The sequence below is a fragment of the Zalophus californianus genome, chromosome X (genome assembly GCF_009762305.2).
Source record: "Zalophus californianus isolate mZalCal1 chromosome X, mZalCal1.pri.v2, whole genome shotgun sequence".
Taxonomy (NCBI): Eukaryota; Metazoa; Chordata; class Mammalia; order Carnivora; family Otariidae; genus Zalophus; species Zalophus californianus.
Window position 1 is genome coordinate 115,207,306 of NC_045612.1, and position 18,019 is coordinate 115,225,324.

At 45.9% G+C, this 18,019-nt stretch overlaps 1 pseudogene; it reads right to left on the reverse strand.

Annotated features, from left to right (window-relative positions):
* The window catches only part of LOC113931242, a 30,386-nt pseudogene extending 12,624 nt beyond the window's left edge, over positions 1-17,762 (reverse strand).
* Between the last annotated feature and the right edge of the window lie 257 nt (positions 17,763-18,019).

The window sequence follows — 18,019 nt, forward strand, 5'->3', positions numbered from 1 at the left end:
GAGTGGGGAGTTGTGCTCCACCTCCTTGAGGGTGAATATTTACATAATTTATTTGGGATTCTTCTGCACTGGAGACTATCTCTTCTCCTCCATTTATTAAGATATTCAATCATTTATTTATACCAGTAGAGACTCAGGAGTACTTATTTTATACTTTGGGTTAGAATCTAATACTACTTTATGTATTTTATTGCTCAAATTGTTCCAGCTTTGGTGACTGGGAGCTTTTTCAGTTGATCCTTGTGAGCATTTAACATACTCCATCACTCCATCATTCTGTGTGTGTGTGGGGGTGTGTGTGTGTGTGTGTGTGTGTGTGTGTGTGAGAGAGAGAGAGAGACAGAGAGACAGAGAGACAGACAGAGGAGGGGTGGGGGAAGAGCATTTCCTTACTTTCTGGCACCACAAGATACTCCAGATTCATTTTTGTATATATTTCCTGCCCCAAATCCTAGAATCAACCATTTCTCCAAGGAGCTGTGATTCCTTTTATTAGAGACTAGTATTAGAAACCAGTATCTGGGAAGTAGGTTTGGTCATTGTTACTGGGGTGTTGTTTCTTTTAGGACCTCTCAGCTGACAGAATAGAGAAATATAGGTGTGTGTACTAACCCATACATGCATACATCTCTATAAATATTTCTGTATATATCCATCTGTGTCTATATTAAGCTAAACCTAAATTCATACTGATGTCTCCAACTAATCCATTACCACATGGATCATTCTAGCCTCCTCTCCTTACTGATCTGTAAATTTCCACTCTAACAGTGAGAAACCTGGCTCCCACCATCTGCCATCCATTTACTTAATTGTTCAATTCCAGTGTACATGTATAGAGGTATTAGCTATACAGGAGTACCATAGGCTTTTATAAAATAAATGTATTTTCATTATAAAGATAACATATGTTTAACAAAGAAAATAGGAAAACTAGATACAAATCGAGAAAGAGCATCAAAAGTAGGTCCCCTCACCCGAATACAACCTTTGCTGATATTTAGGGTTATTTCCTTTACCTCTGCCTTCTCACTGGCCCTTTAAACCAGCCAAACTCTCCCCACACCCCCCTAAAGCTGCTAGCGACCATCTCTCAGGACCCTTCCTGTCTCCCCCTGCATGGCCCTTAACTCCAGTCTCCACACCCAGAAGCTGAGCTGCTCTGCAGCCTTTGGACTTAATGCCTTCCTTAGCCTCCCTCGATTTGGCTGTTGGCCCTCTCAGGGATACCAGCGTAGCCTTACTTCACCTCTTGAAATGAGACAGGCCCTAGTCTCAGGCCCTAGTCCCTAGCCCCCACACCCCAAGACCCAACCCCAGCCTAGCCCTGTTTCCAGTCTCTTTCCTCCTGTCACTTTTGGCTCATTTTTCATAGTTGTAGTCATGTTTCAGGTAGGATTTTGAATATTACTTTTTCCATCTTAATGTTATATCATAGGTGTATTCCATGTTATTGCAGTTTTCCCAATCACCATTTTCCTGTGTTAGTTTCATCAACAGGATTTACCGTGGGTGGTGGTGGTGGTGGTGGTTGTTTTTTTAAACCATATCCTATTGGAAACCTGAGCAGTCCCAATTTGCAGCTATTATAAGTCACCCTGAAATGACACCTTAGAGCCTTATAGCCTTTTCGGTATCTAGAACAAATAAGACACTTTAGAGTATATTTAGAGTCACTCCCAGAAATTGAGTTATGAAATCAAAGAGTGTTTGAAATTTTCAACATACATTAGTAAATTTCTTAAACATGTGTGGTAGTACTAATTCAACTTAGGGTTAGTGTCAAAAGACAAGGCCTCGGGTGGTCCCTAACCCCATAGGGCTGCCTCTGGGTATTCTTGGGAGAAACAGAAAGGACCCCAGATCGACCCAGGGAGGCACTTCTTTGGTTTTCTTTTTATATTATGACACGAGTCCAGATATATTACAGACAAATCAGGGCCTCAAGCCATTGTAATAACAATAGCTGATGTTTATTGAGGGCTTCCTGTGTGACAGGCACTCTTCCAACAGTTTGAATAATGTGTTAAGTAATGTCGTTCTCACAACACTAAGACATAGACATCTGTGGGTCTCCACTTTACTGTTGGAGATACTGAGCCATAGAGAAATTAAAGAACTTGCCCAAGGTCACTTGGTTTGTACATGGTAAAGACAGGATCTGAACTCAGGTGCTCTAATGCCAGAAGCCGTTGTCTTGGTGCCTCTGTGTGAGATGAAAACTCTTCATAAAACAGTCGCCTCAGTGCTGTGTATTATTTACTTGTTCCCAATATCAACCCTATGAAGGGTGCTCCCTTGTCATATTCTATGTGTCTTTTTTTTTAATTTCCATTATAGAAAAACTTGTCTTATTTAAATGGGTCAAAGAACACTATGAATAAATGTCATTTTCTTTATTGACGAGCTTTCCAAAAAAGAAATTTGCATTTCTGCTAATTAAAACTGTATCACAAATTCAGATGATAGTTCAGTGTTCTAGCAAATGAGGAAGTACAGGGTGCCACGCTGAGCTCAGCAACTAACTCTGGGCTTTCCTTGCTCTTCGGGGACCAGTCTTTCCCCAACACCTTGGGGATTCCTAGAAACAATCCTGAAAAAGGTGCATGACTCTAGAAAGTGTTTTCTTATATATAAAAAAGATCAGTTCCTTATCTTTCTACATAGAATGTCTAAGGATTGTCCTTCCTACACAAGTAAGGGGATTGGGTTGCGGTGGTCTTTAGTAGCTGGAAAAAAGCAAAAGAGATGATTTTAAAGATGGCCTTTGAAAAGGTTAAGATTCCCTCCACCATCGCTGCTCTAACTGTATTAGTTACGGTAATACTAGAATCTCAGTAGATGAACCCACTAGCCATTTATTTCTGACTGATGTCAAATCCATTGCCAGGGCTCTTGCTCAGCAAGGGGCCTTCCATGGCCTCCCTTGGGGGCCCAAGTTCCCCCCATCTTGAACTAGGTCTGGAGCATCAGCGGATGGGGAAAGAGAGTCTGCAGAAGGCACCCGTGCTTCTTCACCACCTCAGCCCAGAAGTGAAAAGTGTATTTGCACTCACGTTCTGCTGGTAACCAGCAGTCAAAGGGCCTCCCCCGCGAGTGTGGGAGATGGACTCCCTGGCTAGGTGGCTGCTTTCCAGCCACACCTCAACGTCACGGAGGCGAAGGCCAGTCCTGGTGGCTGGCTCGTCAGCTCTGTCATGAGAACCGTAGATGGCCTGAGTTCCAGTTCCTGAGAATGCTGAAGCCCGCAGGAAAGGTGGAGGCGGACGCTCTGTGGAAGGGTAGAGCACTGACCCCACGCCCGCTGCTGACCTATGCCACATGGCCCTGGGCTGGCACTGGCTACTGAAATGTGCGGAGAGCTATTTTCTGCATGCTGGACACGGAGATCCTGGAGAAATCACAGTCCTTGATGGCTGGACTATAAAGTGAGCACAAAATAAGAAAAGTTAACGAGGCATGTGGAGCAACCAAATAGAAGTGGGGGTGTGGGGTGGTTTATCCATGGGCACTGACTTCGTTAAGCAACAGAAAAACTGCTTGATGTTTTAGAACAAAACGAAACAAAAAACCCAGATGCTCTCTAACTGTGTGGCCGTTTGCCTGACATTTGGCCACTCTGGGGCTTAGTTTATGCAAAAATGATGATGTGGCCTGATTGTTTCCAAAGCATCTTCTATGATCCTATGACCTATGAACTATGGAATGGTAACGAGCACTTCCAGAGCCCTGAGAAAAGCCTCCTGTTACAGATCTTGATCTGGCTGGTGGTTACACAGATGTGTTTACTTTGTAAACATTCACTGAGCTGTATACTTATAATTTGTGCACTTGTCTTTATGTACGTTGTCCTTCAGTTTTAAAGGTTTACAAAGGAAAAAAAAAAAAAAACCCTTGTCACTTTATCCACCCCTTTTCAAATAAGGATCCTAACATGGTTTTCAGAGTCCAATCCAGGCCATGAAACATGCACAAGATAGAGACATCCTTTGCTGGGCATGCCCCCAAGATCTTTTTCCCCCTGCACTCAGTGTCTCCGCGGCAGGGTAAAGGCAACTACCTGCTTCATATGCACTCAGACTTTTCTAGAATCCCTGATTCTCATAGATGTGAAGTCTAGGGAAGGAGGAAACAAGGCAAAACGTGGCCATACTCTTTAAGCCCGCTGACTGGTTTTCAGTGACTCTTGGCAGAATCTTCAGCAGGGGTCTCCTTTGGTACTGGGCATGTCACATCTCTGGCCGTCAGCCACGCCTTGTAGGCCCCTCTGAATGGTCCCTGTCGTTAGGCAGTTCCTTAGTCAGAGGTCATCCTTCTGCCACCATGTGACCTCATCTTCAGACCACACCAGATTGGGCAGAGATGGACACATGTCCCAGCAGCAGCACATCTATAGGTGACCAGAAGCCAAGAGGTAGCCTGCAGTAAAAGTCCCACAGAAATAGAGATGACCGATTCACCAGTACAGCCCAGTCCTCCTGGGGAGCTTGGATGTGTTACAGGCACAGAGTCGGGCAGGTGGATGGGAGCCCCAGAGGAAAGGTGCCTAAGAGAAGGCGGGCAGAAAGGCCTTGAGGAGGAAGGGTCACGAGTGGCTGTGACCAGGAACAAGCTTTGCCCAGGCAGAAGCCAAGAGATTAGCAGGCTACAAGGTGAGGCAGTTGATTGGCAGGAGCAGACAGGAAATCCCAAGGCGGAAGACACTGAGTGAGAGAAATGGCAGAGCCCAGAGAAGGCGGCCATGAAGCATGAGCTGCCTGTGAAGAGGCCCCAGGTCTCCACTCAGGCTCGCTTGGGGGCCCCTGTACTGCTGTTCCTGCTTTTCCTTCTTGGTGTAAGCACAAGAGCAGGATTACGGTCACCTTTATTTAATCTCTCAGCTCCCACATCCATAACATGGGGATAATAATGCCTACTTCTCAGCACTTTATGGAGTTTAAATCAGTTGATACATGTAAAACACTTAGACTAGTGCTTCCCACATACTAGGTGCTCAAGACCCATTAGTCATATTGATGGTTATTTTCACATGCGTTCTTAACCCCACAAGACCCAAGGTGATCAGAATGACTCTTGTTACTTTTGTTCAAAAGGCCCTAATTATTTTACCTGGTATGTTTAATTCCGAAGTATGTGGCTCAATATTAATTCAATTCTGGCCTTAGCTCTACTCATAACTTTGCTTCCAAACACAGTCCGGTTCCCTCTCTTGGGGCTGTCCTCTAAAAGAGTTGCTTCCGGTCATAGCTATTAGTGGCATCACCATCATCTGAAGGGAGCCTGAGGATGTTTTCGGTACTAGAGAAACTGCGGCAATCTAGAAGCATTAGGAACCTTGCAGCGAGTCTGACCCGAGCAGTAAGGAAGAAAAACATGCTGAGTATACCGATGTGAGCTTGGAATGCAAAACTAACTTTTAAGACGAACGGTAAAATGGAAAATGTATGCTCTACCGGCACAGTATTCTAATAGATGTCCTCCTCCACGGAAGCCCTGAGATCTTGAAGCATCCAGTTGCAAGGACCTCTGGGAGGAGATAATTGTCTTAGCTTGGATTCCTCCGGAGGCCGACTCAGAAGCAAGGTCTCCCATACACAGAGATGATCTGGAAATCTGTCGGAGGGAGCACCAGAGGGGAGCAGGCAAGTGAAAGAGGGAAGGGAGGGCAGCCGATAAAGAGTGTGGTATGGAGCCGGTGATCACTGTGGGCAACTGGCTTCGGTTCCCGGCACTTCTGGCCTGCCACCGAGGAGGGCCGTGCAGACTTCAGGGGCCAGGAAAGGTCCAGAAATACAGGTTCTGGCAAGTGGAAGTCAGGCTGGAATGCCCCGAAGTGCTGAGGACAAGGGGGGAACGGGCAAAGCGCCTGACCGCACCTGCTGCAACAGCCCGGCCTCGCCTGAAGATGCGGCTGCATCTGCACTTCTGGGGTCAAGTGCTTGTCTTACAAGCCACCCTGACAACCTGCACTTCGTCTCTTCGCAAATCATCTGGGTTGAGACGAATGGAATGGTTCTCCTAAAATGGTAATTGCGTTTGCCTGGAAATCGGCACAGGTTTGTTTATCTGCCACTTGCACGTTGCGGCGCATAGCACGTGCAGATCGTGAGCGTGTTGAAAAAGCCGCACAGAGACCTAGCACAAGTCTGTTCCCAGACCTGCCCAGAGGACACCAAATGCTATGTTATTTCCTCCTCCCGACTGCATGTCACCAACAAAGGAACCCTACATGCTGGAAGTGGTGCTTTTCCGAGAGCTCGCAGCAGGCTGCAGACGTGAGATTTATGTCATTGGAAGGTCTGGCAGCCTTTTCTGCAGTGCACGGGTGAATACTCAGGATGGGGAACGTTGCTATTTTAATTTACATGCTATTGCTACCCATTTTGGCTGGCTTACCCAGAATGCCCCAGATACCTATTTGCATGGGAAGTGTTCCATATTTGTAAGACAGACCATCTTGTGGAAATTGGTGTTTTGTCACTCTCCCGAACAGTGTGAAGTTCGGAAAATGGCTTGTGTGTCTTGTTTGTGTTATAAAATTCCAGCATTTTTTTCTCCATCTTTCTTTCTTATCAACATTTTTCTCAAGGGAGCACACAAAAGCCAAAGGGATCCTTTTTACCATTTTTTTTTCCAGAACCATCCAACGTGAAAAATAAAACCTTCTGCTATGCCTTAATTATTGTTTGCAAAAACTCAGAGTAGTTTCATGCCATGATTTCTGTATACTACTGAGATGGCTTGGTAGAAACATGAAAGCTTTCAGAAATCATTTTGGGAATTTCTTCTTTTTATTTTTCTCTTGGAATATTGATATACTGAACAAAATTTGCTATAGATGTTTATTTTTAAAAGCCATATAATTTCTTTTTTATTCTAACTAGTATTTTGCAACGTATTTCTATGTGTTATTGAATTAATCACATTTTTCAATTTCATTTTTATACGATGAGTTTTGTTTATAGAATGATCAAATTGCCATATATAATATACATGCATATTTAAAATGATAGAAGCATTCAAAATTCCAACAAGACTCTCATATAATTGCAGTGGTGTAATAGAATATAATGCAATAAAAACACAATTTATCCCAAGGACATATTTGGCAGAATGCAAAGGTCACGGTTTTCTGACCCTAATTTTCAAGCTTCTGTCTGACATTTACATTGTATATCATTAAGAGCATCGGGGCGCCTGGGTGGCTCAGTTGGTTACGCGACTGCCTTCGGCTCAGGTCATGATCCTGGAGTCCCGGGATCGAGTCCCACATCGGGCTCCCTGCTCAGCAGGGAGTCTGCTTCTCCCTCTGACCCTCCCCCCTCTCATGTGCTCTCTCTCTCTCTCTCTCTCTCTCTCTCTCTCTCTCATTCTCTCTTTCAAATAAATAAATAAATCTTTTTAAAAAATAAAAAAATAAAACATTAAAAAAGAGCATACACAAGTATATCATGTCTTTTTGAGACTAATTTTGCATAAATTATGTGTCTCTATGATCTGTTTGTATAATGGGGTCTTCAGTCTATATTAGGAATGTCACATAGACCAGCCCCCTGCCATCACAAGAATGCTGGAAGTAAATCAGAGAAAAGAGAAGTTGGAGAGTTCTTCTGAGACATTCTAAGAAGAATCAACAGGAGACTTCTTCCAGCAATAAAACAGACTGAGCTCATATTCTATTACTAATATGTAGAAATGCTGAAAAAACACATCTCCAGAATTTAAATATATACATGGGCTTAGAAACAGATAAGGAAATCCCCAAGTGCCAGATAAGAAGAAAGGAATCAAAGTCAGAGCACTAAGGCCAAACAGGTACTCCAGGACCATGAAGATTTAATCTCAGACAGGCTCTGAAAAGGGGCATGGCAAGCTTGCCAGGGAAGCAAGCCTGGCCCAGGGAAGTTATGAGGAGACTGGTGGCTGGACCCCTGGGCCGAGAGAAGCCCTCTGCAGGAGATGAAAAGCCCAGGACTACACCCTACTCGGTATATAATTTGAATTCACGTTTCCTGTATGGCACAGGAAACCCAAGCCAAACAACTAGCATAAAAACGGATTTAGAACCTTTTGGAAACTCCAGAATTCCCAACTGAAACAAATGCAGAACCACTCCGCAGGTCCATTTTCACAGCTAGTGACTCACAGGACTCTAGGAAAAAAAACCAACCTGCCAAAGAAGAATTCACAATAAAAGTTTATGATTGTATAGAATAACACACTCATTGTGAGGGGCAGTTAGCAAGTTCAGCAGACAGGAGAATAAGCACCCCAAGTTGGATATTATAGAATAATCTTAAAGATATTTTAAGTATATTTTAAATAGTTGAAGATATAAAAGAGAGAACCAAAATGAAAACCCAAAATAATATGAAAAAAGACCAGAGAGGTTTGACTGAGAACCAGATAGAGTTTCTACTGATGAAAAATAGAGTCATAGAAATTAGTGGACGGGTTGAACGGTAGTGTAGACAATGGTGAAAGGAAACTTAGTGAGTTAAATGGTACATGTGAGGAAATTACCCCAGAGGTGGCAGAGTGGGAGAAGGGGGAGAGAGAGAGAAGAGAAATGAACTATGAAAGTAATTCGGAGCAAGTTCCAACATATGTCTAATCAAAGTTGCAGAATGAAAAATCAAAGGGAAATGAAACGGGGGAGAAGCAATATTCCAAGAGATAGTGGCTGAACATTTTCTGGGGCCAAAAAAAGACATGAGTTTTTAGACTAAACGAAGCACGTCTTGTCCCTAGCAAGAGCAATGAAATCCACACCTTAAAAAAATGTGGTAGAACTACAGAGCACTCCAGTAAAGGAGAAAATCTCAAAACCAGAGGGGAAATGAAAAAAAAAAAAAATAGCCTGCAAAGGAACCATTCGGTCAAGTGGCCAAACCAAACTGCAAACACAGCTGGGAAATGTAGTCAGGCCGTGTGTCCGAGAAGATGGAAACATGGCTTTCAGAGACCAGATAGCATCTCTGCCACAGTGGAATTATCACCTTCTGAGTGGTGAGCTCAGGCCTATGGAAGAAGGGAAGAAGAAGGATGCTCTTGGGAGATGAAGCCTAACTATCCTCCAATCACACTACACAAAGCGCTGGAACTTTCCTCTCTGACATTATCTTGGCTTTACTGTTGTAAATGGCAGGGAAAGAATTCCCCCACCCAGATCGAATATAACATGTTCTAGAAATGAATCTTGTCCAACTTAAACTCACAGAGAAGGGTGATCATTTGGGTTTGCTTCTCAAACACTGAGCTAGCCACTCATAGAATAATAAACTTAAGAAGATCTCGGTGAATCTCCCAGGTTAGCCCCTGACCAATGCCCCGAGTCATGAGGGTCTCATTTGCGTGTGGCACATAACAGACTCAGCAAAAGCCTGTTGAATCCATTCACTGATTCTTGCATTCAACAAACACTTAATGGATGGCTCCACCGAACCATTGTTCTGGATCTGCACTGTCCACTAAGATAGCCATTAGTCACACGTGGCTATTTAAATTTAAATTAACTAAAATTAGAAATTCAGTTCCTCAGTCACACTGGCCACATTTCAGGTGCTCAGCAGATGCATGTGGCTAGTGGCTGCCACATTGGGCAGCACAGGCGTAGAATATTTCCATTGTCACAGAAAGTTCTGTTGGATAGATGCTGAAAGTACAGTAGTGAACACAACAGATACATTTCCCATCTTCATGAAGCCTAGGTGCTATGTCCGATGGTGATAAGCCTATGGAGAAAAAGTAAGCAAGAGTGCGAAATAGGGAGTGGGAGTAGAGGAGCGGAGGGGAAGTCATTGCGATTTTAAATATGGTAGTCTAGGAAGGTCTCCCTGAAAATGTGGCTGTATTAGTTACCATTACGCTAACTGATATAACAAATAAGCCCTCAAGTCTCAGTGACTAAACACAAGAGTTTATTTCTTGCTCCAATCACTGGGTTGTGCGGAGGGACTATAGAATCATTAAGTGGGATCTGTTCTCTGTGGTCATTCAGGGCCCCAGGCTAACAGGGGCTCTGCCGTCCACAGCACAGGGCCTCCCAAGTTGCTCTGGGTGTTAACATCAAGTCAGCGGATGGGAGAAACAAAAAAATGGAGTATCGTTTAAGAGGTTTCTCTGGTCTGTGGGGCAGGCCTGGACGTGGTGTAATCATTTTCACCAACATTCACCGGCCCAAACTCAGCCAGGTGTAGGGTGACTGACTGAGCTAGTTTGCCGGTACCGAGGGATTTCCTGAGATGAGGGGCTTCCAGTGCCCAAACCAGGGAAATTCCAGGCATACCAGGAGGACTTGGTCACCTTAGCACATATCCTTACCTAGATGCACCTGTTGCACTGCTAATAATTCTACCCTATGGTTGGGGGCATAAACTGGTGGGCAGCTGTCTGCCACAGTAACAGTTCCCTCAAAGAACTGAGGGAGCCAGCATGCACTATGAGGGGAGGGGAGAAGAACAGTTTAGCAAATACAAAGGCCCTGAGGCAGGAGTGTATCTGGCATCAAGGAGGAAAAGCAAGGGGGCCAGTGTGGCTGGAATAGGGAGGTGATGTAGGATATCCCGGGGGTATCTTTTCAGGTTCTCTCTCCAAGTGTGGTTGTTCACTTCCATCCAACTGGCCATACTTTGCTTATAAAAAAATGAGGATTTTGGCTAACTCCTTTGCTAAAATCCAGTTACGCAGTCTGTGGCCTTTCCCTGGCCTAATAGTTTGATAGCCCTACCAAAAAAGTTAACTGGCACGAGCTACCAAAGCTTAAGCTTCGAGGCCCCTCACCTGCACAGACCCCTAACAAGCCCCTGGAAGGGGCCCTGGCAACATGTTCACGTGTCATGTGTTTTGGCAAAATTTGCAAAAATTAGGTATTCTAACCACATTCGGTTTCAGTCCTCTGTCTCAAGTTCTCCTTCCCTACACCTGGCTGAGTCTGGGCCAGGTGAATGCGGTGGAAATGATTACACCACGTCCAGGCCTGCCCCCACAGGCCAGAGAAACCTCTTAAACGATATTCCATTTTTTTGTTTCTCCCATCTGCTGATTTGATGTTAACTCCCAGAGCAACTTGGGAAGCTCTGTGTTGGGGACGACAGAGCCTCCTTCAAATCTGGTGGCACTCAAGTGGCCACAGACATTTTTGAGATCGGGCTGAAGGGAATTTGAGTTGGGGGGGTGCACTTAGTTTACGTTTAGTGGGAAATATTTATGTGGTTCACAGTGACTGGTCTGTATAGTTAATTTATTGTTAACCAGCCCAATACAAGAGTGGCTCTGGAATCCTTCTGCTTATTTTCTGTGCCAACACATGCGGCATTGTGACAAAGACTCTCCTAGCCATATTGAGATACCAACTGGACCTACAGCACCAAGTACCAAAGATATGCGCAGAGTGGAGGAGGAATAAGGTCTGGAAAGCATACAGCTTGATGTTGTGGAAAATTCTTCCATCAACAGACACAAATGGAGGATTCAGTTCTCACTGATGCCTAATCAAAATGGACGTTTTCTTGGCAAGGATATACTTGGTGTGCTGGGTTGAATAGTGTCCCCCAAAACTCATGTCCACCCGGAACCTCATAATGCTGACCTTACTTGGAAATAGGCCCCCGAAGAGGTAATTAAGTTAAGATGAAGTCATACTGGATAAAAGTGGGCCCTAATCCAAGGGCTGGTGTCCTTACAGAGGAGAGGGCCCACAGAGACACAGAGAAGGCCATGTGAAGATCAAGGCGGAGGCTGGGGTGATGCTGCCACAGGCCAAGAAATGCTAGGAGCCATGAAGAGCTGGAAGAGGCAAGGAAAGGTTCTCCCCTCCGACCTTTGGAGGGGAGCCACAGACCTGCTGACACCTCGATTTGGGACTTCTGGCCTCTGGAACGGTGAGCGAGTACACTTCTGTCGTGTCAAGCCACCCAGTTTGTGGTCATTTGCTTGGGCCGCAGTAGGAAACTAATCCACTTAATAAATGCAGCATTTATAATTACAAGCACATGATGTGTTTTTTCCCTTGATTAATTGGAACAAATAGAAATAGACTTCCTGTGCTTGTATGCACAGACTTACAGCAATACCCTAAGCGGTAAGAACATGAGCGATAATAAAAAGATGAATTTCAATCAGCTACAGTGGAGATGAGGCTGAAGTATTTCTGTTGTTTCTGTAGAACGTGCTACTGTAAAATTATTGTCACATGAAGACGTAATCAGAGTATCCAGCTAGAAGAAAGGAAAAAGTATTGTAAATATATTTCAGGAAGCTAATTCATACAAAATACTGTCATTTTATGATTTTTGTTTGGGAGCTTTGTCATTCTTTTTTCGTTTACAGTTTGTTGCAAGTTTTGTTCTTCTTATTCTAAGTAAATACTCAACGTTTGTACCTAATTTTGTTATTTTGTATGTTTTTTTTTTTTTTTTTTTAGGGATTTTTATTTATTTATTTGAGAGAGAGAGAAAGCACGAGCCGGAGGAGGGGCAGGCTCCCCGCTGAACAGGGAACCTGAGGTGGGGCTCGATCCCAGGACCCTGGGATCATGACCGGAGTGAAGGCAGAGGCTTAACCGACTGAACCACCCAGGCGCCCCCGTAGGATTTTTTTTTAAAGTAGGCTCCACGCCCACTGTGGAGCCCAATGTGGGGCTTGAACTCACGACCCTGAGATCATGACCTGAGCCAAGATCAAGAGTCAGATGCTTAACCGACTGAGCCAGCCAGGCGCCCCTGTTTTGTATGATTTTTAAAAGAGCTCCCTCCCACCAAATTCTGCAAAGCTTCAGGCCCCACAAAGCCTGGTCTGTCCTTGGGCATGAAAAACTGACTCCAAGGGAATTCTGCATCAGCATCTGTTCGCTGCATGATTTTCTGAAATCTCTGGGCAAGTTAAGCCCTCTGGAAGCTTGCATCATAAGCGAGCCCAGTAATCTCTAGATTTACAGCTATCCTGGACAAACAGGATTTTCACGAGGTAGTGAAAACAGCTCTAAATTTGCTTGTGCTTCTCGTGGTTTTGACACAGCAGTTCGCATGGCAGCTTGGGCGGAACAAAAGTCTGTTGTTCCAGACTGTCATGTGCACTGCAGACTGTTGGGCATCCCCGGCTCCCGCCCACTAGATGCCAGCAACAGGCTCCAGTCTTTAGCGTGAGAATCATGGTCAAACATCTCCGCATCTCCCCTAGGCTTGTCATGGGGGGAAGAGTACCACTCCCACTGAGAACCACCGCTGCAGCAGGTGGCCCCGAGATGTTCGCTGTCAATCCCATTTTATCAGATTAAAATTAAATTAGAACTTAATGCGTGGGCAAGGCCCCTTGCTTTGTGCCTCACTGATGGGGCAGACCCCTCCTCAGCTCTTCCAAATCAGCCCCTTTCCCCCACAGGGGAGCCTGGGAAACCCATCTTGGAAAAGCTCTGCACGAGATTCTGACATCCACTGAAACACTGGTTCTCTGATGAGAGTGATTTTGTCCCCCAGGGGATATTTAGCAATGTCTGGGGACATTTTGGTTGTGACAACCAGGGAGTGGGTCCTACTAGCATCTAGTAAGTGGAGGCCGGGGCTGCTGCTGAGCATCCTACAGTGAGCAGGACAGCCCTCACGACAAAGAATGGTCCAGCCCCAAATGTCACATGTACCAAGGTTGAGAAGCCCTGATCTAGACATTAGATGGATCCCTGAAATAGTCTATGTGAGACCCATTTTAAAAAAGCAAGTTCTCTTTTAACATAGTTGAAACTTCGTGTCCACCAAGTCCTAAGGTTTTCAGCTGGGCTGACTTGCCTGGGAACCATAAGCAGTTCGCAGTTCATCCCCTGAATTGTTGGGAACCCTCTGGCTTTGCTCCCCATCCCTTTCCCACATCTGTCAAGCTGCCCCCAGCCCTTCTCAGATCCGACAGGGTTTGCCTGAGCCCCCAGGGAGTCCTGGTGTCACTAGCCTCCCTAGGTAATTATGGCACAGCCAGTCTATAAACACCGATCAGACCTCTTCTTCTTGGGTACACAGGAATCACATTTCGCAGCCTCTCTTGCAGTCAGTTTGAGGGCCATATGACAAAGTGCTGCCCCGTGAAATGGGGGCAGAAGTGATAGGCCCTCTTCCTGGCTGGCTTAATGCTGGGGTAGCAGGGAGGGCATCCAGAAGGGCCCTATAGAGGGAAGCCAACAGTAACCACAATGCTGGCTAGTGAACCCACCAGAGGAGGTGCTACAGGGGGACAGAGTGACCCCCGGGCTGAGGGCTGCAAGGTGAACCTGAGGCTGGGGGCCCTAGGGAGTCCCAGCTGGACTTCAGGAGGATACACAGCATGTGCAAGAGCCAGGAGAGAAAGTGGGGCCCTGAGTAGCTGAGTGCCACAGTTGTGGGAGTTGCCAGCTACATACTCTAGCCGCAGAGACAGCAGCGTGAATGGGGGTGAATGGACAGGGACGCCATTGCTGCTGAGGCCTGCAAGGACCCAAAGAATGTCATGAGGACGTGGCCGGTCTCTGACTTTCTGCCCACACCGCTGTCCCTTGAGGATGCTGGGTGGAGCTCAGAAAGGGACTTTTCTCAGATATTCCCCTAGATTTTTATATTTAAACTTGTTAAACATTAAGACAAGTTGAAAGAGTGATACAGTCATCACCTGGAACCTCTTCACCAAGAGTCACCTAACATTGTTCCATTATTCTCTCTCTTTCAACGCTGTTCCCTCCCCCCCCTCCCTTCCTCCCCACTCCCTCCCCCCTCTCCCCTCCTCCTTCCCTTCCCCTTCTTCCACCCCCCATCTTTCTCTTCCCTCCCTCCCTCTCTCCTTTTGCTGAAACCTTTGCAAGTAAGTATCATAATGTGTGTTATATAATCCATTCTTCTCCTTAGTCTTTGTGATGGTTAATTTTATGTGTCAACTTGACTGGGCTAAGGGATGTCCGGACAGCTGGTAAAACATTATTTCTGGGTATGTTTGTGAAGGTATTTCTGGAAGGGATTAGCATTTGAATCAGTAGGCTGAGTGAAGAAGAGCTCTCTTCAGTAATGTGGCTGGGCATCATCGAATCCCTTGAGGGCCTGGCTGAAGAAGGGTATTTGCTCTCTCTGTTTGAGGTGAGACATCCATATTCTCCTGCCCTCAGACGTTAGTGCTCCTGGTTCTGGCCTTTTAGGCTCAGACCAGTACTTACTCCATTGAGCCTCCCTGGTTCTCAGGCCTTCAGACTAGAAATAAATTACACCAGCTTTCCTAGGTCTCCAGCTTGTAGACAGTAGGTCATGGGGCTTCTTGGTCTCCATAACTGTGTGAGCCGATTCTTGTAATAAATTTCCTCTCTCTCTCTCTCTCTCACACACACACACATCTATCCTATTGGTTCTGTTTCTCTGGAGAACCCTGACTAGTATGGATTTTTGTACCAAAAGTGATTCTAGAGGAACAGAATTTTAGGGGCGAATTTTCTGAATTGGTTCTGTGTTTCTGGAATTGACTCTTTAACCTGATTAGATTTCAAGATGCTAATGACTCTATTTCCAGCAGTAAACAGAGAGGGTATAATTTTGTTACATAGTGCCAACCCCCCTGCATAGTGGCTATGGCAGTTTTTGCTTCCACCAGCAACGTGGGAGAGCACCTGTTTTCCCACAGCCTTGCCAGCAAAGGGTTTTGTCAAGTCTGTGGGGTTTTGCCCAACGGATGGACGACAAATGCAGTCTCACTGTAGTTTTAACTTATTATGAGTGAAGTTGAGCATATTTTCTCATATTTAAGAATCATTTGGGGGCTCCTGGGTGTCTCAGTCTGTTAAGGTCTGACTCTTGATTTTGGCTCAGGTTACGGTCTCAGGGTTCTGAGATTGAGCCCCGCATCAGGCTCCGCACTGGGTGCGGAGCCTGCTTAAGATTCTCTCTCTCTCTCTCCCTCTGCCCCTCCCCTCCTAAAAAACAATCATTTTTTCATCTTTTTCTCCAGACTGTATTTGTCCATTTTAAAAATTTTGCCTTTGGTCTTTTTCTTCTTGATCTTTAAGAGCTCTTTATATAGGTAAGGGAGATTAGCTCAGAAAAGGGCCTTTTTAAACTGAAAGAGAAGTTTTAAAACTGGGAGACATGAAGACATGATGGATTGAAAAGTTGAATTTACCTTGCTAGTAAGCAGGAGAGAACACGAAGATGATTAGGTCATACACAGGAAAATAAGTAAGATAGTTTTCTCTTTTCTTTTTTTTTCCACATAGAGGTCTAGTGTGAACAGAACTGTGATGCAGTACATATGGCTAACACTCCAGAAGAATTTCAAATCCAATGGGCTTTCCCCCTGGACTTCCTAAAAGTGAGACCAGCTGCTGATACATGTAGCCAATTTGCCAACCAGCTCCTTTTTAAAAGAACAAGATGATGATGTGATCTCAAAAAGAAAACTCTTAAAGAAGAGGACATAGTTCTGGTTTTTAAATACTGTAACGGGTGGCACGATTAGAGGATAGCGATTTTAGTATCCACGAAGCCAGGTGTTTCATAACTAACGGTAACACACTCTTGGCCCTAATTTGAATTTGGGGCGTATGTTTAAAGTAGAAAATAGCAATAGAAAAATGTGGAACTCAAACTATTGTCTCCAGATAAACATCTCGTAGTAACGATAACTTGAGAAGGTTCTGAGTGTGGAGAGTTTGAACGTGGGCATGCAGCGTCTGCATGGCATTCTCTTTGATGAGAAACGAAAAGGGGAGGAAAAGCAACCAAGCACCCTAAGGGAACACGTCTTGATTCTTCCCTTGAATCTTTGCAGTGGCTGAGATGTTCTCTGAGAAGAGAGGCCTTGGGCTGGACAGGTCCTGGAGAGATTGTTTCAAGTCCCATTCTCAGCCTTAGAGAGAGAGAGAGAGAGAGAGAGAGGGAGACAGTCCTGGACAGCGACCCAGATGCCGACGTGCAGTGGCGCGAAGCAACCCTTGCCGGATACTCCGCATACTGGGCAGGCTGCCCCCGCTGACCATCTGTAAGAGGAAGAGGTAAGTGGCCAATCCAGAGGGAGTGACAGCGGTGCTTTCAATGGAGTGATAGATAAAACCTGACTGGAGTGGAGCCGAAAAAGAGGAGAGCAAGTGAAGATGGCCAACATAGACAGCTCATTCTAGAAATTTGAGTGCAAACAGGAGTAAGTACCTTAGGGCAGTCTATGGCATTGGATGTGCAATTGGAGGATGTATGTGCGGTTTGAAGTTTCAGGGCTTTTATTTCCCGTGTGCTTGTAAGCCGGTCCAGCTTTCTCCAGTACACTCGGGGAAATTGAGGAGACAGCTGCTGGGCTCCGTCCTTGAGGAGGCAAGTGGGTTGGGACTGGCGTCACGGGCCTGCGACCTGTGGAGGCACCCAGGGCCCCATGCTCTGAAAGGCCCTGTGCTCTGTTTAATGTTCTGTTGTTGCTGTCTGGCGATTGTTGATAAGTTTACCTTTGTAAATAAAGTCCAGTGGAACTTAGGAGCAGGTGCCAGGGGCTTGGAGCTTCGACTCACATACCGCCCTGCCTTCTCCACCTCCCTGGGACAGGTCCTTAGACGCCTGTGCCCCAGCCGTCTGGTGCCCCAGGACCCATCTGGCCTCCCCGTCACCCCATCCCTGCCCCATGCCCAGGATAGCAGCTGGGTGGCAAGTGGGAGGGGTGGGAGGGAGGAGAGGCCTGATTTGTGCTGTCAGCGTCCACTCCCGGGGGGCCTGGGTACAAGCTGGTTGAGCTCAGGTGCCCACACCTTGGGGAGTTTCGGGGCGGGCTGTGGTGGTTGCCATCTTGCCCCGGGGTTGGCATTGCCACGGCATGTCCAGGCAGCTTAACAGAGGCGGCATCCTGGTGGAGACAAGCCTCTCATCCACCCCGAATCAGGTACCTAGTGTGCCCTGGTGCACAGGTTTCAAGATCCCTGAGGGTCATCCATCTGCCGTGGACTGGGGAGACACACCTGGGGGAAATGGGACTCGACTTGCTCAGAACTCACCCCCAGTCTCAGGATAGCGCCTAGGCAAAGGTGGCTGGTGGGAGGGGAAAC